This window comes from Hypanus sabinus, chromosome 9 (genome assembly GCF_030144855.1).
Source record: "Hypanus sabinus isolate sHypSab1 chromosome 9, sHypSab1.hap1, whole genome shotgun sequence".
NCBI lineage: Eukaryota > Metazoa > Chordata > Chondrichthyes > Myliobatiformes > Dasyatidae > Hypanus > Hypanus sabinus.
In genome coordinates this window covers 127,382,328-127,409,513 of record NC_082714.1, presented here as the reverse complement: position 1 = coordinate 127,409,513, position 27,186 = coordinate 127,382,328, and the positions used below count along the sequence as shown (strand labels likewise).

General features: G+C 39.5%; 1 protein-coding gene and 1 long non-coding RNA gene across 10 annotated transcripts in view; one reads left to right on the top strand and one right to left on the bottom strand.

Moving 5' to 3' along the window:
- Positions 1–27,186, bottom strand: part of LOC132399784 (cadherin-4-like) — a 689,576-nt gene that overhangs the window by 147,509 nt on the left and 514,881 nt on the right. The gene's annotated exons all lie outside the window — the stretch shown is intronic.
- On the top strand, positions 12,349–21,915 carry LOC132399785 (uncharacterized). The gene is made up of 3 exons (XR_009514075.1): positions 12,349–12,434; positions 15,107–15,255; positions 21,529–21,915. It is a non-coding gene; the product is annotated as an uncharacterized LOC132399785 (long non-coding RNA).

Below are 27,186 nucleotides of genomic sequence, written 5' to 3'. Positions count from 1 at the left end.
TTACTTTCTCAATAAACCTTGCAAGGAGTACCTTATCAAATGCCTTGCTGAAATCCATATACACTACATCTACTGCTCTTCCTTCATCAATGTGTTTAGTCACATCCTCAAAAAATTCAATCAGGCTCGTAAGGCACGACCTGCCCTTGACAAAGCCATGCCGACTACACCTAATCATATTATACCTCTCTAAATGTTCATAAATTCTGCCTCTCAGGATTTTCTCCATCAACTTACCAACAACTGAGGTAAGACTCACTCATCTATAATTTCCTGGGCTATCTCTACTCTCTTTCTTGAATAAAAGAACAACATCCGCAACCCTCCAATCCTCCGGAACCTCTCCTGTCCCCATTGATGATGCAAAGATCATCACCAGAGGCTCAGCAATCTACTCCCTCATCTCCCACAGTAGCCTGGGATACACATCATCTAGTTCCGGCGACTTATCCAACTTGATGCTTTCCAAAAGCTCCAGCACATCCTCTTTCTTAATATCTACACGCTCAAGCTTTTCAGTCTGATGCAAGTCATCACTACAATCACCAAGATCCTTTTTCATAGTGAATACTGAAGTAAAGTATTCATAAGAACCTCCTGTTCCATACACAATTTCCCACCATCACACTTGATAGGTCCTATTCTTTCATGGCTTATCCTCTTACTCTTCACATGCTTGTAGAATACCTTGGGGTTTTCCTTAATCCTGCCCGCCAACACCTTCTCATGGCCCCTTCTGGTTCTCCTAATTTCCTTTTTAAGCTCCTTCCTATTAGCCTTATAATCTTCATGATTTCTAACATTACCTAGTTCTCTGAACCTTTTCTAAGCTTTTTGTTTCTTCTTGACTAGAAGCTTTGCAAATAATTCACTTCCCTTTAATATATTTATTCAATATTATAATGCATTAGTGAAAATGCTGCAAATTGCCAACAAGAACATACTTTCTGGTAGTTTTTATTCGGGATTATTGAAGAAAATTTAAAATTTGTGTCTGGTTAGTTTCAGAGTGTCCCCATCGCATCAAAAATATGTTTTTCTTTTGCATGGTGACAAAGGAAAGCAACATTGCAATCGTTGCATCAGCACTGGACCAAGTTCAGCAACATTCCTGTTGAATAACATTAGATCACATGGTTGCCACGCTATTAGGATCAGGAATGACCATGCCCCAAACCATTCAACGTATCTACGATATGTTCCTTAGATGATCAATATCACAATTTGTGGAGAAGTGGGTTGCCATGCCAGCCCAAAAACATGTGCTATGTGAATGTTAAAAAAAAATATTTGTTTCAGTGACTGGAGTAAAAGCAAATGCAAGATGACAAATCTTTGTGCACCACTCAAAGCTATGAGCTCTCAGCCCATCGAGTCCGCCATTTATGGCTGATCCTGGATCCCATTCAACATCATACACCTGCACTCTCACCATATCCCTTGATGCCCCAACCAATCAGGAAACTATCAACTTCTGCTTTGAAACTACAGATGAACTCGGCCTCCACTGCAGTATGTGGTACAGTATTCCATAGATTCACCACTCTTTGACTGAAAAAAATCCTCTTTACTTCTGTTCAAAAGGGTCACCACTCAATTTTGATGCCGTGCCCTCTAGTTCTGGATACCCCCACCAGAGGAAATATCCTCTCCATATCCATCTTATCGAGTCCTTTCAACATTCGGTAGGTTTCAATGAGATCTTCGCTCATTCTTCTAAATTCCAGTGAGTACAGGCCCAAAGCTGCCAAACCCTCCTCATATGTTATCCCCCTTCACTCCTGGAATCATCCTTGTGAAGTTCCTCTGAATACTCTCCAATGGCAATACATCTTTTCTGAGATAAGGGGATCAAAGCTGTTGACAGTACTCCAAGTGCAGACTGACTAGTGTCTTATAAACCTTCCACGTTATCTCCTTGTTTTAATATTTTATTCCCCTTGAAATAAAAGCCAACATTGCATTTGCCTTCTTTCCTACAGACTCAACCAGTGATTTAACCTTCTGGAGGTCTGGCACAAGGACTCCTAACTCCCTCTGCACCTCTGATGTTTGAATTTTCACCCCATTTAGATAAATGTCTGCATTAGTGTTCCTTTGACCATAATGCATGACTGTACATTTCCCAACACTGCAGTAGACTGGATTGGAGGAGGATACTGGCGGGGATGATGGCAGGACAGGGGTAGCTGAAGCTACCCCTGTACACAGTTCACAAGGCACAGGATAGATAGGTCCCACAGAAAAGGTTCTCAAATGGCAGTTCTAGGCAACTGGGGCTGACAAGGGAAATTAAGGACTGCATAAAAGCCTAGGAAAGAGCATATAAAGTAGCAAAAGTGAATGGGAAGTTGGGTGATTGGAAAGTTTTCAAATCCAACCAAAGGCAACGAAAAAAGCTATAAGAAGGAAAAAGATTAAATATGAGGGCAAACTAGCTGATAATATAAAGCAGGACACTAAAAGCTTTTTTAGTTACTTAAAGAATTAAAGAGAGGTGAGAGTTGATATTGGACCACTGGAAAATGATGCTGGTAGTAATGGGGAACAAAAAAATGGCAAGTGAACTTAGTAATTACTTTGCATCATTCTTCACTGTGGAAGATGTTAGCAGTATGCCAGCAGTCCTTATCCTTCAACAGGAATGTTGCTGAACTTGGTCCAGTGCTGATGCAACTAATGCAATGTTGCTTTCATTTGTCACCATGCAAAAGAAAAACACATTTTTGATGTTATGGGGACATCCTGAAACTAACCAGACGCGAATTTTCAATTTTCTTCAATAATCCCAAATAAGAACGACCAGAAATTATGTTCTTGTTGGCAATTTGCAGCATTTTCACTAATGCATTATAACATTGAATAAATATATTATCTTAAAGGGAAGTGAATTATTTGCAAAGCTTTTCTTCTAATCAAGAAGACAAGCTTGGAAGAGGTTCAGAGAGCCAGGTAATGTTAAAGATCTAGGAGATTATAAGGCTAATAGGAAGGAGCTTAAGAAGGAAATTAGGAGAGCCAGAAGGGGCCATGAGAAGGCCTTGGCGGGCATGATTAAGGAAAACCCCAAAGCACTCTACAAGTATGTGAAGAGTAAGAGGATAAGACATGAAGGAATAGGACCTATCAAGTGTGACAGAGGGAAAGTGTGTATGGAAACAGAGGAAATAGCAGAGGTACTTAATAAATACTTTACTTCAGTATTCACTATGGAAAAGGATCTTGGTGATTGTAGTGATGCCACCTGCAATCCACCTGGGCAAGCTCCTTTCTCATGTCTCTGTAATTCCCGGCATTCCATTCGACACTGATACTTGTGACTTACACTTCTCCCTCTCAAATTGGAGTATGAATCCAATCATAGTATGATCACTGACTCCTAAGGGTTCCTTTACGTTAAGCTGACTAATAAGATCTGGGTTATGACACAACATTCAATCTAAGATAGCCTTTCCCATAGTAGTATTGCGTGCAAGCTGCTCTAAAAAGCCAGCTTGTAGGCCTTCAACAAATTCCATCTCTTGCGATCTGACACCAACCTGATTTTCCCAATTCCCTTGCATCTTGAATCCCCCATTACAATTGTGACATTACCCTTATTACATGCCTTTTCCAGTTCCTTTTGTAATTTCAACCTGTTACGAATGTGAAGCAACTCGAAGGGTACAAAGTCGCGCCCCCCCCTCCTTTTTGAGAATCGCAAGATCGCTATTATTTCGGGTCTGAGACCCAGGAAATGAGAGAGAGACATCCAGAATACACAAGGTTTGTAAAGTGGCCTGACATCAGCGGAATGGAACCACTGATAAAATGCCATTGTCTCTTGGAGACAGAATTGTGTATTGAGTACTGTACTATTCATTGAAACCCCTCAGGGGACAACCAGAGTGGTCTGGTTGAGGGATTGCATCATCCCAACCTGATTGACATCTGAGACCCCGTGAGTGAGGATAAAAGAGGGTCTGGGGAACAACCCCTTTAGACGCACCAGGAGAAGCGCTAGAAATCCCGTGACAGCATTTGATAGCGAAAGCCGGTGGGGGCTTGTGTGCATCCTCCCTTGCCTGGGGTGGCGGGCTCATCACAGAAGAATGGTTTAGCTAAAGGAGAGGTCACACCTGAATGGCCACGACAACGAGACACCTGATGGATCGAAATCATAAAGGAAAGCCGGCAAGTTTTTCTCCTAAATCTCTCTCTCTCTCTCTCTCTCTCTCTCCAACAATTGCAACACAGCAGTCCCCAACGGCTGCAGCCTGTATGAACTGAACAAACGATATATTTCCATCAGACAATACATTATCCCCTAGACAACGATAGAGCTTATTTCTTATTAATTATTATTATACCCGCACTTTTAGATTTAGTATTGACGACGTATATTATCTGTATATTTGCAGTGATATTATTTTTGTGTATTTTTACTAATAAATACTGTAAAAAATAGTATCATCAGACTTCAACAGACGTCTCCATCTTTGCTGGTAAGTGACCCAGTTACGGGGTTCGTAACAAACCCTACTTGGCTACTATTTGGAGGCCTATATACCATTCCCATAATGTTTATTTTACCTTGCAGTTTCTTAGCTCCACCCACACAAATTAAACATTTTCTAACTCTATGTCACTTCTTTTTAAAGATGTAGTTCCATCTCCTACCAAATGCAACCATCTTTTTTGTACAGGTCACCAGCCCTAGAAGAAGTCCCAATGATACAGAAATCTGAATCTCTGTCCCTGCTCCAATTCTTCAGCCGCACACTTAACCACCTATCTATTCCTATCCTCACTGCCGTGTGGCACAGGCAGCAATCCTGAGATTACTACCCTTGAAGGCTTGGTCAGGATAACCTCAGGGTGTGGTCAAAGTAACTGCAAGAATGATGCCACATATTCTGCTTGGAAAGCTTACAGTGCAAAGGTATGCACATTGAATTTTCCAGTTTTAGATAACCCACCTCCCCGTGTTTGTTTCTCCCTTTCACCAAGTTCTCTCTCCCTTCATTCACATTTTCCATCCTTCACCCCCCCTTGCCCCATATGCCAATCATTCCCCTCATCATCTGGTTCCACCCTCTTCTGTCCCACCCCTCCATTGCACTTCCCTGTCTTCAGTCCTGATGCAGAGTTTTAGCTCAAAATGTCAACATTTCCCCTTTGGCCTCCACTAATGCATGATCTTCTGAGTCCATTCAAGTAATTAATTTTTGCTCCAGATTCCAGCATCTGCAGTATCTTGTTTTTCTCAGCCACAGATGCCTTGCTTAAAGAGCTTGTGCTAAAATTGGTAGATTAATTTACTTTGAAGCTGTTAGAAATAGATGTCCATTAAGAGTGGGACAAGAAGCCAAGAGCAGAATGAAACAATTAGTGAGGACATTGCTTCATTAAAGAACCTAATAGAATGGAGAATAACAAGACTAAGTGAATAAGTAGCTGAAATAAATTATCGTTTTGTAAAAAATGTATTTGGAGAAAGTATTGACACTAAAAACTAATAAATTCCTGGAACTGCTGATGTACATTGCAAGATTTTGAAATGAGAGGTATGGGAATAATAAGTTATCATCTTCCAAACTTTCAGATTCTGAAATGATTCATACGCACCGAAAGGTAGCAAAATAACTTAAAATGGAGGGAACTGCAGATAGCTTGGTATCAGTTATAGAGAAAATGCTGAAAAGCATTATTTGAATGAGATAACAATGCAACTAGAAAACAATAAAAGGATCAAGCAGACAACATTGAATTATGAGAGGAAAACCTGACTGAGATTTTCTGAGACAGTAATATGAGCAGAATAGATAAGGTGGATGTTGGATACTTAGATTTTATTCAGAAGCTAATAAGGTACAGAAAAGATTATTAAATAACACCAAGGATCAGTGTAACGTACTGCAGTAGATTGGGAATTGATTACTAGTACAAAAAACAGGAATAGATAGGTAATTTTTACACTGGGAGTCTATCACCAAACAGCAAGAAGCATGACAGACGGAATATTTCAGAGAATTACTGAACAGACCACCATCAAACGAAAAACCTGACATACAAGAGACAGCAGAGGACCTGAACATCAACACAGATCTACCCAAGGAAAAAAGAGATTGTTGCTGCAGTTAAATCATTAAAGATTAGCAATGCTTGAGGATATGACAATTTGAATGTCGAACTGTTCAAAGCTGAACCTAAAGTTGCACAGTCATCCTGCAACCACTGTTTACTATAATCTGGGAGTGGGGACAAGTATCCAAGAACTGGACAAAGGGAATTATTGTTAGGATCCCTAAGAAATGAGCACAAAGTGATTGCAACAACTGGTTTGATAGCACACTTTTGTCAGTGCCCAGCAAGATTTTCACCAAAGTCATTGTCCAACAGATTACAAATACTGCTGATATGTGCTTCAGGGAAAAGCAAGCTGGCTTGAGGAAAAATAGATCTTAGATCTAGGGTTGACCAGATCTTCACACTATGTAACATCATAGAACAGTGCATAGAGTCACAGAGACAACTGTGTGCGAATTTCAAGGATTTTGAAAAGGCTGTTGATAGCACTCACAGGGAGAGTCTCTGGTGAATTCTCAGATCATATGGAATCCCTTCCAAAAGTGGCCAGCTTATACAGAGTTTCAACAATAATTGCATTTGCACAGTTGGAGACAGCAATTTGAGCTTTGAAGTCAAGACAGGAGTCAAGAAGGCTTTGTAATGTTGGGGATATTATTTAACCTGGTGATTGACTGAGTTATGAGCGAAAAGTTAAGCAGAGAGACATTAGGTGGGCTCTATTCTCTGCTTTAGAAGACCATGACTTTACAGTTGAACACACATTACTATCACATACACACCAGCACATGCAAGAGAAACCTCAGCGCCTGTGTACCCATGGTGGAGATGAGTCAGCCAGAGAAATATTGAGACCATGACCCTCAGTGAAGAGTCTCCTCCTCCCATCAATGCATATGGCGTTGACTAACCAGTATCAGCAGATTCGCCTACATGGGCGGCATCATTCAGCGGAATGGTGGGGCCAAGGACAACATTCAGTGCAGACTCAGCAAAGCTAGAAATATCTTAAAATCAATGCACAATCCGGGATCAACCAATGACAGCAGATACACCAAGCTATAGTGGTACCAGAACTGTGTTCTGTCTACACTCTTGTACAGGTCAGAATACTGGCACATGACAGAGAACAACCTTGCCAAATTGTTGTTATTCTACACCTTGAGCCTCTGGAAGACCATCCGTATTTTCTGGTGAAACAACCTGGTTTCCTTGGCTGCAAAAGTCTAGGGAAACACAACCTCTGGCTGTGCCAAACTCCTGAGATTGAGATGTGCTTGATCGCGCCTCCAACCCCGGTTTGTGTGGATGCTGTGTCATTTTCTGCCCTATTATAAATTGATGCCATGAAATAACAGACAGTATACTGCATACTATTAAAGGAATTATATTTATGAATCTTAACTGAAGGGTTGGTAAAGAATAACAAGAAGAAAAGGCCCAATTCTAATTGAACAGTCAAATGTGCAAAAGTTGGAGCTCATCTTGAACTACTCTGTCACTCATGCGCTGGGCCCTCGATCAACTTGAAAGCACACACCATCTTCTAAACGTCCTCACAATCCATCTCGAACAAGCAGGTCTCGCAACGTATCATGTGGTTCGACCGGTTTTCCCCAGTGTCTTCTCTCTTCATCTCCTCTCGAACAAAAGCCCTAAGCCCAACCTTAGTATCCCTCACCTGAGAAACCTCCCCTTAATCCGACCATCCTAACTGGATGGCACACATTTCTCTTCATCTCTTATCTTCAACAGTAACCCAAACAAGCATGAAAACAGAACAGACTGCTCTCACAGAGCTGCAAAAATTAAATACATACATTATAACAATAAAAATATGAACCAGGGTTTACACTAGCCTGGAAAGATCTCCGATCACATCATACTTCTTCAGTGTCACCAAGTGGACATGGCTATAGTCACCATGAGGAAATGTTGGAGATAGATCGGGTACATGATAAGACAGGTCAACAACTGCATCATAAAGCCAGCACTTGACTGGACCCCTGAAGTGTTGTGGAAACATGGGAGAACAAAGACAATTTACTGCAATACCAGAGAGGCTGAAATGAGGACCACATGTGGGCACAATAGGGAAGATAGCCAAAGACAGGCAGAGATGGGGGACATTCATTGCTGCTCTAAATGCCAGTGGCCTAGCAGGCAGTAACTAAGTCTTTTATCATCAATGAAGTGCCTCAGGGATCAGTATTGGAATTTCATCTGCTATCATTCTAATCTATATCATTGGTTCGGATAAAAGGACTAATATAACAAGTCATTGATAATGAAAAATTGAGTAGTAAAGCAAGTTGTGAGAAGGATGCAGAGGGGATTCAGGACAAATACAGCCTAAATATAGGGGTGAGAACATGGCAAGTGGAATATAATGTACAGTCATCCACATCAATGCAAAAGATAGAGATACAGAGTAGTTTTAATATTTTAAGATCATCCAAGGTGTCCTTGCACACTGATAAAAAAAATATCCTAGTACAGGAAGAGATTGGGAAGACAAATACCATGGCACTCATTATTGTAGAGGAATTCATCACCAAAATAAATCCAGCTTACTATAATTACATGGGTGATTGGTGCAATATTGAATGGAATATTGAAGGAGGGTTTGTCTCCCTATGGAGGGAAGGATATACTTGTAATAGAGGGAAAGCAGATTGACCTATGAGGAAATGTTAAACTCATTAAATGTTAAATAACTAATTTTTGGTTCAGAACGCTGTTGTGGATCACTTCAATTGTTTGCATGATTTTTTTTCTTTCCCTTGTGCATCAAGTGTTGGTCTTTTATTTTTAAATTTTTTTTTCTTTAATTGGGTTCTTTCAGGTTTCTTGTTTTGTAGCTACCTATGAGCAAGTAAATCTCAAGGTTGTATAATTTATACATTCTTTGATAATAAACAAATCTTGAATCTCAAGCCAATTAGATAATATCTAGAAGAATGAGCCGCAATCCTATTGCATCATACAATCTTTGCCAGACTTTATAGGGTAGGACAATTTTTCCTTGGTTGTGATATCAAGAATCAAGTTAAAGGATCAAGGTAGAGGGTCAGCCATTCAAGATTTAAATGAGAAGTTATTTCCTCAGCCAGAGATAACATATCAGTTGTAACTTTATTGAAGGTAGAGTATGCATAAGGGACAAATGGTCTTTCCCACTTCTACTGCTGATGTTCTATTCCTTGTATTGTAATTGTAATACCTTTTCGATGATGCCTTTGCTACAAGGTTTGTGTAAGAACTGGTTAGTGAAAGAATTTGGTTGAAAATGCAAAATCTAACATTTGAACTGGCAAATAAGGTTGCTGTGCCGATGAAGATGGAACTCAAGAATGGCAGAGAATGTTATCCACTATGTCTGTTTGACATATCTGCATTCTGCAGTTAGGACACTGCATGTCAAAGCAAGGTGGTGAGTGCAAATCAGTCACTGCCTTCCAAGTCAATGGACCACTCATCAGACTTGTCGGTTTAGAAATGTCATGTGTCAGTTTACAAAAGTTTAGATTTCAACTATCTGAAGGTCCAAGGCTAAGTCAGGACTGAAAGTCATTTTAGTGGCAATTTGAAACAACCGCAGAATGGAGGACATCCCAGTTTGGAAATTCTTTCAATCAACAAGTAACTCTGAGTCTATTGTATCAACACCACCAACAGACAAAATGCTGATCAAAAATCCTGCTGTAGCCTGTTCAGGAATGAGTCAAGACTGTTAGTTTAGTCAGAAATGTTGATGGATATACTGCAAACCAGTATTGGTGGCATTAAGAGTGCAAACTCCAATACAATTTCTAACAAGTGTATCATTGTAGCAAATTATGAAAAAGTTTTCTGCACTGACACTTCAATGCCATGCTATTTTAATGATATCATGATATTTTAAAGATAGATATAATGGTATAGCTACGCACAATATCCACAACTGTATCTGATTAGCTGGAAAGATGGCTATTACAAGCCTTGGCCATTTCCATGTACTTGAAATCATCAATTGGGAAAGAAAATTGATAGACTAAAACAAAAGAGAATGCTTGTGACAATCACATGAGTAAACAGAACACATCAATAGTGGTTGTAGCAAAGGCAGATAAAGTGATTCTGGAAAATACAGTCTCAATAAGACAGCTTGTATTTGATAAAACCTACCCTGTAACTATTTTCAAGTGTTTGTACTATTACAGTTATTGACAAAACCGGACAGCATCCGGCCAACATACAACTGTGTGTCAACATTGAACCAACAGCCAACACATACACAGGGATTTACTTATTCACAGAATTATCCTATGCAATTACGCCCTCACCTAACATTTCCCAAGCCGAGGTGGATAATATCTTGTAAGGAAAGGATCTTGACTTTTGATTACAACAAGCACAAAAGATGATGATTATGATAACCTTAGGAGATTACATGAGCACATTGGAAGCTGAAATATGGCAAATGCATGTTTTGGTAATATACTTTAGTTTGGAGTTGTATGCCACAGCTTATAACCTGTAATTGAAAAAGTAGAGACCATCAAACAATGTACCACAGCCCGGAGATATAATAAGAGCTAAGATCACACCTAGAGAAGGTGCATCTTAGTATCTTGTCACATTGTTCAAATAATTGCATCACTTGTTGAAGAAGGAAATTAAATGAATGTGGAGCAAAGAACAATGAAGTGCAGATGATAAAGAAAAACTAATTAAATGTTGTCTCCTTATGCATTACTGTACTGTGCCTGAGTAGAAGGCAGCATGTGCTGCCTGCAGATATGATGCAGAAGCAGTAATAAGTAGGATATTGGGCAAAAGAAGAACTTTTTTTAAAATTTCTTGCACAAACTTAGTCTCCACATGACAGGCCAATGCTGGATTTGAAAATGTGGTATGGACTTTCAACATAATTCATGAAGATTTTCCTGCATCAAAATTCCTAGCCAAGACACAGAAAGACCCACTGTTGAAAAGGGTTTATGAGCAGGCAGAATCAGAATTGTTATCACTGACATATGTCATGTAATTTGTTATTTTGCAGCAGCAGTGCATAAAAAAATTACTATGTTACAATAAGAAATAATTAAATAGGGCAAAAAGAGGTCAAAATGTGCATGCATTCGTGGATGATTCAGAAATCTGATGGCGGAGAGGAAAAAAGCTGTTCCCAAATTGCTGAGTGTGCTTCCTCAGGCTCCTGTATCTCCTCCCTCATCAGCCAAATGCAATTCTCTATGCCTGCTCGTCACCACCCGAGATTCAGCCAATGACAGTTGAGTCATCGGCAAACTTATAGATGGCATTGAAAGGGTAGACAGAATTTCAATGTAAAGTAGAGAAACTGAAAGCACTTCATAATGAATGGACTGTCACGATTTACCTGAACGCTTTGTTTCTGACAATGGATCCCAGGTTCAATTCAATTGCAAACTTTATTAAATAGCATGATAGCAAGCACATTGAAACAATCATATATCATTCTGCTTGAAACAAAAGAGCAAAGAAATCATTCAAAATGGTGGCAGCAGAGAGGCACAGCAGGAAGGGCTGACACTCACAGCTTTATTAACCCATTCAATGTTGACTTCCAGAGCTGCCAGCTAGAGTTTTTACCTTACACCTGTGACTGACTGGGTTTCCTCTGGGTGCTCAGACTGCATCCTAAAGATATGCAGTTTAGTAAGCCAATGCAAATTGCCTCTCGTACGTACAGTAGATGAGTGGTAGTGACAGAGGGGAAGACAAGCAGGTTAAAACCAGGATTAATGTAATTAGACACTTGGAGATCTTTGTGGACTTCATGGATTGAAGGGCCTGTTTCAACACTGCATGACTCAGTAACTCAGCACGGAAATTCTCTGGCCACTTTCTTGCACAACAGCTCTGCATGGTATTCACCTTGAGCACACTTACTGAAGAGAAGATCAACGTCATTTTTTTGAACTTTACTCAACCAAACTTGGTTTCTGGCTCTGAAGAAGCAGATTCAACAAGTTCAAAATGACAATAATCAGACATTTCACAGAATAACCACAGCCTGTTCATGGCTCACCTTGCAAGACAAACAACCAGAAATAAGAATCACTGTAGAGGTTGTAAACCACAAGGATTCAGTTGAAATTGAAGACAAATCAAAAATGTCCATACACTGTATATTAATTGAGTAACAGGCACAAAATACTGGAAGAACTCAGCAATTCAGACAGCATCTATGGAGGGGAAATGATAATTGGAACTCAGCAATTCAGACAGCATCTATGGAGGGGAAATGATAATTGAAAACTTTCATCTGAACTGGAAAGAAAGAGGGCAAAAGCCTGAGTAAGAAGACGAATGAAAGTGGAAGGAGTACCAACTGGCAGGTGATGGGTGAGACCAGATGAGGGGAAAGGTGGGTGGGTGGTTTCTTTCCACAGCCAAGCATCCCAAAGAATGATTCAACAAAACCTGTAAGAAAGGCTCCAAATAAAATGATTCTTTACTAGAATGTAATTTCTATTCATTACACATAATTATGTTACTTGTACCTCACTATATAAAAAAACAAAAATGAATAAAGATAGAAATATCACTCTTTTAAAATGAATGTTGGCTGGTGGAGCACAGCACAATTTGCGGATAGACATTCTTCGTGCAAGTACTCCTGTGGATAAACTGCACTGTAATTAAAATTGGACAGGGCAGGCATGTGACTTGTTTGTTTTGTAATAATATAACACTCCATTTGAAACAGAAGCTTAAAGCATTAATATGTACATTTGGCAATTCTGCCTCACAAATAACCAAATGCCTTTCAGATGAGCATTCTCAGTTTTAATACATTGGAGAAGACTGTCTAGTGCTTAAAAACATGATGCAATTAATAGTTTCAAATAACCTTAAACTGTTTACTACCATGTAGTCCTTACTTCCATCTAGAAAGTGTTCAAATTTCAAAACCAGAATTTCATGATATCCTGTCACGGCTGTCACATTGTATTCAATAAGTGGAGATATTATTCTTAATTGGTCTAAAACTGACATGCAGTGCTCCACAGCAGTGCCCAGACTGCATCATTTTAACTTGTACTAATTAGGGCAAAGAAAAACATCAAAAAGGTAATGCACAGCAGAGCCCAGCATGTAGCAGCCCCAGGGAGTTTTAATTGTGACCTCTCACACCTACACTGTGTACTAAACCAGCTGGCAATCCAGATGTTCGTTGTCAGGTAAGAAGTGACTGGTACTTAGGTTAATTTCTCACTGCAATTTTGTTTGAACTTCAATTTTATTTTTGCTATTCTTGGATATGATTACAGTAACTTGAATCCGGTTTTAATTAGTAACCCGAGGCCTAAATTTTAAGTTGTAGGAAGTGGATGAATATGGAATGTAAACATTTCACTCCCATTTTAACTACATAAAATGCTCAGAGACCTCAGCTGTTAAACAGCTCAAAAACATTCAGGATTCATAATTAACAATAGTTTCCTTGAGCATATTTTCCCAAAAAGAGAAAAATTCTATCTAATGCATCAGGGTATTATAAACACCAGGGTATTGGCTTTGTGCTGTAACAAGATAAACTGGAATTACATTAACATTCATGATGTCCACACCAGGACCATTGAAAAACTGTGTTGAATACTCAACATGGTCCTATTTTGTATTTTAACAAAATCGTTTTTTGTTAGGCAAAACTTTGATGGTAGACTTTGTTCTGGCATATTCTGCAGTTAGGGTATATAACAAGTATTAACTTCAGCAACCAATCTTCAGACCTGAACATGGATTGTAGGTTAAGTTTAAAATGCAACCCTGAACAATAATTTCCTGGAGTCATGGACACCAGCTGATTGAAAACCAGACAATACTAATCAACATTAATTTTGGTGTCTGCAGTGTCAGGAGAAGGAGGAGGTGTGGAAATAATAAGTAATTCAAAGGAAGCATTGTAGATAACTCGTTACTATAGAATTGTCCTGCTGTTACCTTTGTTCTTTAGCATATAAGATTGGGTAGAAATGGTCTCTTCCTCCAAGAGTGTCTCATTTGTTGAATAAAAACACTGCTGTATCCATTAGCTTCAGTGGCTCTCTGGCAACATTGTTCACGTTACAACAACTTAAACTGGCCACAGAGCTAAATATTAGTATCATGAAAATATCATTCAGCAATTCATAAGACTTCAAGGGTAATAGCATTAAAAATTCCAATGGCACTGCAGAAATAATTACTGACATTTTATGGACCTAAGCCTAATGTCAAGTGGTAAAACTTAATGCTAGGTGTCAGGTTATTGGCACCCTATTTAATCCTCAGTAGTGCCTATCTGTGACAACATATGCATCTAGAACTCCATTCAGTCCTTCTCCACCTTAGTTCGAATTCACTGAAACCCTCATCCCCGTCCTCAGCTACTCCAATGCCCATTTGCCACAATCAGTCAAACTCAGCCAAAACCAATGGTGATAAAGCTGCTCTGGGTGATTTCACACCCCTTGGACATGGTACAAGATAAGTGCATCGTTGGACCAGTACGAAGCCACATTGTAACTTGTCTAAGGCAATCTGTTGAATTTGCATTGGTGGAATAACTTTTCAACTGAAATGAAGTTTTAACTTTAAAACAAATACTGTTCCTCCTACCTGCCTAACATCATAACTTAACACCATTAATTCTCTTAATACAGGAAACTTTCCCAAATTGCTTTATGGATGAAGAATAATAATAATCTTCTGTATTTAACTAACAGAATTTCAAAATATTCACTCTAATTCAGAGAACTTAGAATCTAAAAGGTAGAAGAGTGGAGACATAAGAGACTGCAAGAACCTGAAATCTGGAACAATCTCAGAATCAGTATTATTATCACTGATTTATATGTTGTGAATTTTGTTTTAAGTGGTAGCAGTCCAGTGCAAAGAAATATTATTTATTAAGATAATAATATCTGCTGGAGTAACTGAGCATGAAAGGAATTGCTGACCTTTTGGGTCCCGATGCAGGGTTTCAACCCAAAATTTAACCATTCTTCCCTCATGCCCACCACAGATATTGTTCCTCCAGTAGACTGATTATTGCTTGTAAATGAAGAATGATGTTTACTGGGATACATTTTGGGATAACTGCCGAGATGATGCTGAACGCAAACTGCAGGAGCAACACCTTATATTCTGGCCTGGGCGATCTACAACTCATTGGTATGAATATTGAATTTTCCAATTTTAAGTAAACACACCCACTTTTATTTTCTTTTACCCTTCCCTCTTTACCTTTCCCTTCCCTTCTCCACTTGATCCACTGGCCATCCTTCTCATCCTTCCCCCAGCCCCCCCCCATTCACCCATCTTTGTCCTTCTTCCCCCTCCTCTAACAATCATCTTCACACACAGAATTCTACTTTTCAGATTCATGACTGATTATAGCCAATAGATCATACTGGAAATTTCTTTTACAAGTTATTACAATAAAAAAAAAGTTTTCAGAGAACATTCTGAATAACCAGGTCTTCAAAAAGGGTTGTTAGCAATTTCAACTTAGAGCGCCTTCCACAATGAAGTTCAATTGGTCATTTTTATTCTAAGCCAAACTTTAATTTTTTTAAATGAATAGCTCGCAGACACTGGATATCTCCATCACTAAGAGATATTTGATATTGATATCCTCATCCTCTGTTCTTGAAGGGTGTAATCCAGACTATATTGGAGAACCATCTGAAATCTGAGTGACCACAGTTAAAATCCACTTTGAACATGTTAATGTCTTCCATTCCTCCTGTTAGCACCATCTAGTGGGAATTTTCTATCTCAGTGCACATTATGTTGAGCGAGCTAGAGATCAACAGCCTCATACAGCTGCTGGCACATTGAAAGATAATCATTATGAATACAGGGATTTAAACAAAGCCTCCCAAATGGCATTGATCACTTGACTGAATTTATAAAGGAACATTGAAATATGACATTGTTCAAGAATTATCATACACAAATTTCTGGTACAGAAAGCTATTTTAGGAGATTCCAGCTCTTCTTTTTTTTGTAAAACCCAGAGTGAAATCAAGTAACACTCAAAAATCTTTTCAGCAGGGATGTAGGATCACCTCTCTAAATGAATTAGATTAATTAGTTCAAAAGGCATAGTATCTGATTAACTCATACCATGACAAAACCACCTTCTGTAATGGAATTTGAACAAATCACTTAATCACTATGTTCCCAAGATTATACTTGACCCAGAACACACCAAGGGAGGTGAATCACGCAGAGAACTGCGATGTTTTTCAGAACAATGGAAATAGTTTTACATCTGCTGCTGGTTTGAAGACATGTTTACTCAAGAGCTTTGTTATTTGATTAGCATTTTCATCAGAATAGTGGCTGGGATTAATCCTGCATAAAATAAATATCTGAAAGCAGTTTGAAAGGGGAATGGATACGTTAGAGATATTTGGTCACCATTTCATTTTCAAAAACTTGACTGCTTTGTTGTGGAGCTCCTTGAGTAGCTTTTCTCTGAAAGGTTGATCAACAGGTTCCTTTTATTTGTATAAAAACATCTATATGTCTTTAATATCAATCTTCCTAGAAAAGTTTCATAAATGGAAATAGAACTATTATTGCACTTCAATACTTTCACTCCCAAAACTGCAGATTAAGCAATGCAGATTATTGCTTGAAGCAGTTTGAAAATCCTGATTTGTCAGTGAAATTATTTTGGAATACTTGGCTAGAGGAAATTGGGGCCGATAATGGATTTTGAACATGAACTTTAATACCCTTTGTGGCATCTTCTGAGAGTTGTAATTCCTCACCAAAGAGGAATTTCAGACTAGACTCCAAGGCCAAGTCAAAACAATATGCTCTGCAAATGTTAATGTAAAAAAAAACTTTGAACTGTTTTCCCCTTTGTATTAGAGCCTGGTGTGTATAAAGAAACTGAGGTGGTTTAACATTAATCTTAGTGGTAAAGTGCAGTTGGAGGGATTTTACTGAGAAATAGAGCAACCTCTTTCTCGGAACTGTGATTATTATGAAACTTGTAGGGACAGTTTAATTTCATTAGGTAGAATTCACCCAGACAGTTAAATTGAAGTTTGCCACGTATGTTATGTGTTACGTTGTATGTTATGATGTTTGGGGGGGGAGCGAGGTTTTAGGGATACACACACACACACACACACATATATATATATCTACAAAGTCGCTATTTGTGTGCTGTGAGAATAAAGTTTACGTTAGAAGTAATTACACTTGCATCGATTTTTGTCGGCACTCCTATATTGGTCTCCACATTCTGTGAAAACTGGAGGGGGCAGGTGGCGTCCGTGTGGCGATTATTGCCGCCTCAACGATGGCACGATCCCTGACCAATATCCAATCCCACACATCCAGGTTTTCACTGTCTGCCTGGCTGGGAAAATTATTTTCTCAAAGGTGGACCTTGTTCCCAGTCATCACCATGTCCCTGTCCACCCTAGTGACATTCCTAAAACTGCTGTTATTACATCGTTTGGTTTGTTTGAGTTCCCTCACGTGCCCTTTGGGCTGAAGAACGTGGCCCAGATGTTTCAGTGCCTCGTGGACAGTGTTGTCAGGGATTTGCCATTCCAGTTTGTTTACCTAGATGACATTTTGGCAGCCAGCTCTACTAGGGACAAATATCTCTTGTACTTGAGAACCCTTTTCGAACACCTTAGTCAGCATGGTCTTATCAACCCAGCAAAGTGCCAGTTTGGACTATCCATGGTCAATTTCCTAGGACACTGTATAAATGCAGCAGGGGCAGATCGCCTGCTGGTTAAAGTTGAAGTCATTAAATGCTTCCCTCAGACAGTCACCATCAAGGTCCTGCAGAGGTTTTAAGGCATGGTTAACTTTTATCACCATTTTGTCCCCAAACCCTCTCAGCACATGCACCCCCTCTGTGAGGCCCTTCAGAGCAAAGTGGCCAGGCAGATCATGGACGGTTTGGAGGAAAGGGCCAAGGTGTTCTGAGGTGTTACTTAATGCAACGCTGTTAGCACATACCCTCGCAGCCACATCGGACTACACAGTCAGCACCCGTACATGAGCAGTTAGTCAATGGCACTTGGCTGTCTTTTCCCTTTTCTCGCTGTCACCTTTGCCCCTGCTAGTACAAGTACAGTACGTTCGTCTGTGAATTTTTTGCGGTTCTACTTGGCAATGCGGCATTTTCGTTTTCTCCTAGAGGCCCGTCCATTTACAGCTTTTGTGGATCATAAGCCCCTAGCATTCGTAATGGCTAAGGCCTCTGACCATTGGTATGCTTAACAGCAGCACCATCTTTCTTTTATTTCAGAGTTCACCACGGACATCCAGCATGAAACAGAGAAGAATAACCTCATAGTTGACTGCCCTTCCTGGTCCTTTGCTGGTGCTGACTACACTCAGATGGTAGCAGACCAGGTTTTGGACCCGAGTGTGCAGGTGCTGTGTTCGGTAGACACAGGGTTGAAATTGGTGGACGTTGCTTTTGGTGACAGTGGCATTTCACTATTGTGTGATGAGTCAACAGGGTGACCCAGTCCATCTGTGCCAGCAAGCTGGTAGTGGTGCATTTTCAAAGCAGTCCGTGGGCTTTCTCATCCAGGCCGGAGTGCATCGTAGAAACTGGTGACAGAAAAGTTTGTGTGGCACGGGCTTAAGGAGGACGTCAGGGATTGGGCTAGTGCTTGCTCGGTGTGTCAACATGCGAAAGTGCCCTTCAGGGTCCCTGAGCGGTGAATGTGGATTTGGTTGCACCATTGCCCCTGTTACGCAGGTTTACTCAGCTCCTCACCATCATCGATAGGACCAGACATTGGACGGAGGCAGTGCTGCTGTTGTCCATTTCAACCACAGAGGCACGAGGATTATTCGGTTCGGCGTCCCACCGGATATCTCTTCACACTGACGGATGCAGTTTACATCCAACCCGTGACCTGGGGGTCAAACTGCGATGGACCATGGCTTATCACCCTCAGGACAATAGTCTGTGCGAGCGCTTCCCCCATTCAATGAAAGTTTTACAGCACCAGCGTTCGGGGTTCAATTCCTGCTGCTACCTGTAAGGAGTTTTAACATTCTCCCTATAACCCTGTAGGTATCCTCTCGTTGTTCCAGTTTCCTCCGATGTTCCAAAGGCATACAGGTTTGGGTTAGTAAGTTCTGGGCTGTGTTACTTAGGTGTCAAAAGCATGGTGACACTTGCCAGCTGCCCCCAGCACATGCTTGGACAGTGTTGATCGTTGATGCAAAACAACACATTTCATAGAACATAGAATAGTACAACACAGTACAAGCCCTTCGGCCCACAATGTTGTGCCGGCCCTTAAACCCTGTCTCCCATATATCCCCCCAACCTTAAATTCCTCCATATACCTGTCTAGTAGTCTCTTAAACTTCACTAGCATATCTTTCATGTATATTTCATGTGTGTTTCACTCTTTCAATGTACATTTGACAAATAAAGCTTACTCTAGTCCTAATTTTATGAACAACATAGGAGTCAAAATTGCCCAGAAATATTGTTCCTACAATGGCACAGAGAGTGGATATTCTATTGGGTGTGATGTACCTCCTGATTTCCCCTAAAATACAATACAATAAAATACAATAGCTACGAGGAACAAGTCAAGGGTATGACTTCAAAGAAACTTGATACAACGTATGCACAAGAAAATCCTCCTGTCATCCACTCTCAGCACTAGTTCCCCTCCACCATGTTTGTTCTGTGGTTGCAGGATATTCTGTCCACACTCTGTAATGGAGCAGCGTGCTTCAACAGTGCTTTCCACACTGCAGAGCTTCCACTGCTGATCAGGGCAGCAGGTGGATGGGATTATCACCACATGCAATCTGCATATAGTCCAGTCTTGAATATAGATCACCATTCATTCATCACTGGATCGAAGTCCTGAAATTTACTGGTAAGAAGTGTATTCAATTGATTTGTACTGAATCAGAACCACAACTCCATCTCCTCAGAAAAGGCAACCAGGAATTTCTACAGATGTACCATGGAGATCATTCTAATTGGCTGCGTCACTGCCTGGTTTGTGGGAGACTATTGCACAGGATTGAAATAAGTTGCAGAGATTCATAAATTTAGTTAGTTCCATCCTGGTATCCAGGACATCTTCAAAGGAGTGATGCCTCAAGAAGGCGGCATCCATCATTAAGGGCTCCCATCACCCAGGTCATGCCCTGTTCTCATTGCTACCATCAGGAAGGAGGTACAGAAGCCTGAAGACACACACTCAACTCATCAGTAATAGCTTCCTCCCTTCTACCATCGTATTTCTGATTGGACATTGAAACCATTAACTACCCCTCTACATTCTTATTTCTATTTTTGAATTACTTATTTAATTTAACTATTTTATATATATTATTATGAATTGCATTGTACTGCTGCTGCAAAGACAACTAATTTCATTACATTTGCAGGTTATATTACACTTGATTCTGATAAATGCAGGTCTTGTCTGTTACAGCCAAGCCCTTTTAAAGAAATAAAAGAAAAGGCCAGATTTTAAGTACAGTCCATAAATATTGAAGTTCAAGGTTAAGCACAAATACACAGACAGGTGGAATGATGCAGCAGCATCACAACATATTGCCCTACAGAAACAACATTCACAAGAAACATATATAAAAATTATAAATTAAAGAACATAATTAGAACAAAAATACAAAAGTCCATTAAAACATAAAATGAAAAAGTGATCAAAGTGTTACTAAACTGAGGTACTGATTAGGGTTGTGCAAGTTGTTTCAAGGACTGAATGGTTGAAAGGAAGTACAGAGCTGTTTTTGAACATGGTGGTGAGGGACTTCAGGCTTCTGGGTCCTGTGCCCCATGCCCATCGTCTAGATGTTAGGAATCTTCGATGTCAGAACTTTAATGATTATTGTCAAACCACTTTGGTACCTCTATACTTTTTTTACATTTTACATTTTTTAAAATGTAAAATAGTTTTAACATTTTTGCATTAAATTATACAGAGAATATCATTTAGACTGAGTAACCCAAGGAGTGTGGTCTGAAGTTCCACTTCAATGAGGAATCAGTATGCTCTCAGAAATAACGAAAAAGGGCATTAAAGTTCAATCGAACTGAATATTAGTTATTTAATATAACACAGAAAGAATGATCTGCATCATAACCTGAGAGTTTCAAGTATTATGGCTTCTGTGGAATACTTTAATAGATTTCATGACCCTTGAAAGTTTACTCACTTTGTGTTGATAGTTAATCAGAATAAGATTTATGGAGGTGTATATATTATGGTTGTTTAGAGTTTCTACTAAAACACTATAATGCCAAGTTCCGTTCTTAATTATTAACAATTGTCCTGTGTGTATGATAAACTGAATTGTATGATGATCAGTTACAGAGATTTTAAAAGTTGCTCCTTCCCCACAGAAACCCTTCCTAAATTAAACCCCTCTTCTTCCTTATTTTCCCTGCAGGTCCTTCCTCACCTGTGTTACAAGTACAAGGTCAAAGGTTTTCTTCAGTCCAAGTGAGATCACTGAGGTCAGCTAAATAACATGGCAAAGATCTTACGAGGGGTGATTGATAAGTTTGTGGCTGAATGTAGAAGGAGATGAGTTATTAACTTCAAACTTTCTGCATTTTCACTCGAAGAGTTGAACTGCATGTGCGTGTAACGAGACCTGTATAACTTATCTTCTGCCTTAGGCCACAAACTTATCAATCACCCTTGCTGTGGACATTTTCTGGAGATCCAAGATCCGTATGCTCCACGACCACTGGACTAAGTGTGTACATGTAAGAGGGGACTATGTTGAAAAATAAATGTGCTAGGTTTTCTAAAATTTCCTCTTTCTACCTTATGCCACAAACTTATCAATCACCCCATGTTGGAAGAGGTTCCAATCAGTCTTACATACTTTTGATTCCATTTATCACAATACTGTGGAGATACAGTTACCATATTGAGAGATCTTTGTGCATGTTCTGTTTTACGGACAAAATCAATTTAAAAGACATCTGTAAAAACAGAACACATTCATTATCCTGATATTGCCTATTTCTGAAAATCCAGAATTATTTTTTGCCATGGTATAACATTTTTATTTAAGGAAAAACATTTGACAATTTTAATAAATGGGATGGGATTTTCACTTTCCTTCCTGCTTACTTTTCCTTTTTGGATCAAAAATTAATCACATTTCTACCATCTTGTCGGCCATATTACTAAAAAGAAAGTAGCAGCAGTCCCTACCTCTACCACCCACTTTCAATTGAGTAACTGTTTGTTATTTATCAGTCATTGACAATTGCTGAATGATTATATATCAAATCAAATAAAGTTTAAATACCATTCAAACAATGGATATACATACAGCTGAACGTTCTTCTGGGGCTAAAGCGCATAACATTCAAAATAGCAAACAAACATTCAAAAAATAGCACCATAAATTCAAAATACTGAGCAAAGAAGTATATTCACTTGAGCAACAATGTCCAGCAATTGATGGTACAGTCTCCCAACAGTGTACAGCTGCATGCAATCCAGCCTGTCATTCCACCACTCGACCACAGGAGGGCAGTACTACAGGAGAGGCCAGGGTCCAGCCGAGCTCAAGGATGCTGTAGTATTTCTGTGTCTCTCACCCAGTCTGCAGCAACAGACACACCTGAGGCTTGAGTCCAAGTTCTCACTAAAGCTGAGGTTACACAGCTCCCATGTCGACCATCCCTCCACCAGACAATGGTAACAGGCTTGCGGCAACTTATCCCTGTCCATCAGAGTCTTGCGATCACAAGTGAAATGTCCTAGAGTAGACAATCTCCCATGGTTATAGCGCACCAACTCCGATGCTTCACAGTAGCGGGCAACAACACAGTCTGCAGCCAAGTTATCTCCTCTGTACCCAAACTGGCTTCTCAAATATCCCACTGGCTCCTCCGATATCCCGACCAGCTCCTTTGACACCTCGGCTGACCCATTCACCATCTCAGTCGACACCTCAGGTGGCTGTGCTGCTGACACTAGTTCAGCTACTCTGATCGATGAGCAGCTCGGTGATGGAGTCGCCCTGCAGTACCCAGTGTTCTTGGAGCAGAGTTGTCTTTGGATCGTAGAAAAAATTGCAAAGAGAAAAGCACCTTTGGTTTGGCCCCTGAAAGGCCACTACATTCGCACGTACCACAATCTTACCAGAAATATAATATAGAAGGCCACTCATTACTATTTGGATTAGTTTTGAGACTGTACTTAAAAAAAACTCATAGGAAAACAGAGCATCAACTGCATCCATGTGCAGAGCCTCGAGTAGGTTAAAAAACTAAGAAACCACAGAATTAAAATTCATTTCTGAACTTAGACACTGCTGAATAACAAGAGAAAAAAAGTAAGGTTGCAAACCTTCTTTAAGTATATGTTAATATATTAATTTTTTAAAATATACACTACAGTGATAGAAAACTAAATTTGACTCTACACGTAGAACTATTATCATTATTACATCAGAATCATATGTCCTGTTGGAGTAGTTACCATAATTTTAATGATTTTAAATATCCTTTTGCCTAAAGCTACCAATTTTGTTGAATTTTAGGGAGCTTCAGGAAGCTGAAAAAAACAAATATATTTTATTCTATTTTTAAAATTCACTATTTTGTGTGCTATTAAGTGTCTATCTTTTATCTGACAGCAGGTTTACTTGAGAGAAGACAATTAGATGGTAATTGCTTTTCATCCTGGATGCTCAATGGTTTGAAAAGACAGTCATCATCAATAATTTTCCCAAGAGCAGAACATCCATTCAAACCATGAAAGATTATCATCAGTCCCTCTGAAGAGACTACGCTTCTTAACTAAACCTAGGGAACACAAGTTGCAGTTCAATGAAGTTACCATCAGGACAATCAGAAGATTATAGATTCCAGCCACTGCTGGGAATTGGCATCAGATTCCTGACTAAAAATTTGGTGCAGTTCTGCTGGGGTGCTGCAGTGCCGAAGAGCAGAATCTTTTGATACAGTATTAATGAGGACCCCATCTGTTGTCTCAGCTAAGTCCTGATTTGTATCTATCCCAATAATGCTACCAAAATCAATGCTGTCCTTTAGACTCAGTCCTGTTGTCTGCATTTATCTGAATTACTCCAGCAATGACATTTGACCGAAACATCCTGATTCCAGGAAATGTTGCTATGTAAATGAACTTTATTCTTGTATGATTTCTGGGGCTTACAAAAACTCATTTCCTTCCAAACATCCCCATACATATCTGCTAGCATGAAAAATTGTTTACATATGTGCCCTTGGACGGAGCCTGTGACATGGAGCAGGTTTCCTTTACTAGCCAATTTAATTAGTCTGTTACTTCTCTACAGATGATCAATATATCAGAGTGGGGGATAGGAGTATGAGGGAGGGTAAAAGGATGGCAGTCGGGAGAGGATTAAAAAGTGAAGGAAACAGGAGATCAAATGGAGTGAAAGAAACACTGTAGATTGTGAGGGAACCAAGGGATGAGGTCGGGAGTTGTGGAGGGAAATTGTGAGGCAAACATAATATGAGAATAAAGGCCGGGCAGATGAGAGGTAGAAGATAGGATTTTTTTTTTGTCCAGCCTTTAAAAACCTGAAGCAATTCTCATTCCCATACCAAGCACATCCCCTGAACACAAGTGGGCACAAATTGATTTTTCTGAAAGCTAAACAGCATGAAATTTGGTTAACAATTTTAACCATTGACAATCTTTCATCAGCCTTGCAAATGTTGAATCCAAACCTGAAATTCACTGTCCAACCACCTCTTGTCACATCAGCTCCAACAGCTCTCACCCAGAAACCCTTGTTTTCCAGAGAGCTGGCGAGGATTATCAAAGCATGCTAACGTTTGCATGCTATATCACATTAATTGACTTCACACCATCCATTAAACAATGTAGACCTGTACCTGCATTGCCTCAAATAGTCACCAAACTGCATTGGTCAAAATCTGCCTGAGACAAATGCTTCAAGTACCCTGCATATCCATTTATTGGGTCACACTTTTTTGATGGGACATAAGAAAGCACAAGATTAACCGTGGAACTATCAATGGTATGCAGGCATTGCCTTAAAGAACAGGAGCTTGTTCCGATTGATTACCTTCATGATTTGAAATAAAACTCATGCAGCTGCAATCAAAAACAGATTTCTGGAAATGCTCAGCAACTCAAGGGAAATTTATGGAAGAATCCCTTCTGATAGTAGATCGCTGAACCAAAACCCGAATTCTGCTCCTCTCCTCAGGAGTGCTGAATGAATTGCTAAATATTTATAATATTTTCTGTAGGAACACTTAACTGTTTGTTATAAGAAGGTCGAATGGAAACCCACCAATGCAAATCAGAGAAATCCTGCTTGTCTAGTTATCTCCCATATAAATAAGTGGGCAACATTATGCTGCCTGCACTGGAGCAGTGTGACTTATAGAGGGAGAAGTTGTAATTCATGGGTTTTCAACACCTCTTGTGATAATTGCTCATACTTCCCCAGTGGAGTGGAAATTATTCTTCAGGCAAGGGATAACTCCAATAATTATAGGTCAGTTAACCTAAAATAAATAATGGTGAATCTTTGAGAGTTAATAACCTAGGACAAAATGAATTGGCATTTAGAAAATATAGGCCAATAATTGAAAGTCAATGTAGACACGTGAAAGACAAATCATGTCTGACTAACGCAATGGAGATCTTTGAAGAAGTAATGGAGAGGGTTGATTAGGGTCATGTGGTTGATGAGAATATGTACTTTCAAAAGATATTTCTTTGATAAAATACCACATAATAGACTCATTAGGAAAATTAATGCCACTACATTAAAAGGCTGCTTGGCCATGGAACAGAAATCAGAGAGGAGTGGTGAACAGCCAATTTTCACTCTAGTGGCAAGTGTGGAATAATATTTATTGGGGGAGGGGAGTTAAGCATTTGGACTTAAAAACCTGGACCTGTGCATAAAAAGGGATAATTACTGCATTTGTATATGACAACAAACTTGCAAATATTGCAATAAGTATAGAGGAAGAAGGAAAATTACTCCAGTTGAGTATTCACAATGATGAAACAGCCAAATTTGTAAAGAGTTAATATTTGATACACACAAGTGTAAAATAATTTTTGAGAGAGAATACAGAATAAATATTCCAATTTGAAGAAAGTTCAAGAAAAGTGAACAGAGCACAGTCTTCGAGGGTGGCAGTGATCCTTAGCTTTAATGACACAGGCATCAAGTGTAAATGCTCTGCCTTTGTTCTGCCTTTCAAAAGCATTGTTGTGGCTCCAGATATAGTACTGCATTCATTTCTAGACATTACTCATTATAGAGGATGTCTGGGTCACAGAGAAAATACAGAGGAGATTTAATTGAATTGTGCTAAAGATGAAAAACCAGTTAAATGGGCAGACTGAAGAGACCGGATTTGTTCACCTTGGTGAAAGTCAAAAAAACATTGAGAGATGTTAAAGTCTCTTAAGTGTTTTGATAGAATAAATCATTTACTTGTGGTGGATCACTCAGTAATCACAAACTTCAGGAAACTGGCAAAACTTGAGGTGAAATGCACTTTGAAAAATGTACTTTGAACTTGATATGTTATGCAAGGAGTTGGTAATGTGCTGATGGGTCTGAAATAAATTTCTTTATTGGTTTCATCAAGGAAATTATTAAATAGGTGAAACTCTTAGTTGACTATAAGGAAAAGATGGGCACACTAATTATTGTCTACCCCTTTCAAAGAGCTGAAATGAACATTGTAGGTTGAATAGCCATTTTTCTTTTACAGAAGAGTACTGCTAATCATTCAAAAAGTGAATTCCAGATTGAACCCTACATGTGAAAACTTTCACCCTATTTCCCCTCCAGCTTCCTTACTGAGCTACATTTTGCACACCTTGACGTGTCCCTTGCCTCAGATTCACTCCTACACAATTCCTGCATCCAGGGTAACCTAATGTAACCATGCAGGTCTAGCGAAGTTCCAGACCTGGGAACAGTGACTATCACAGGAGGTACAACGATCGTGGGTGGCAAGCAGGCCCATGAGTTTGAGCCTGAGGTCTGACCCAGAATTATTCTGACAACCTTTTATCATCTCATTCTGTC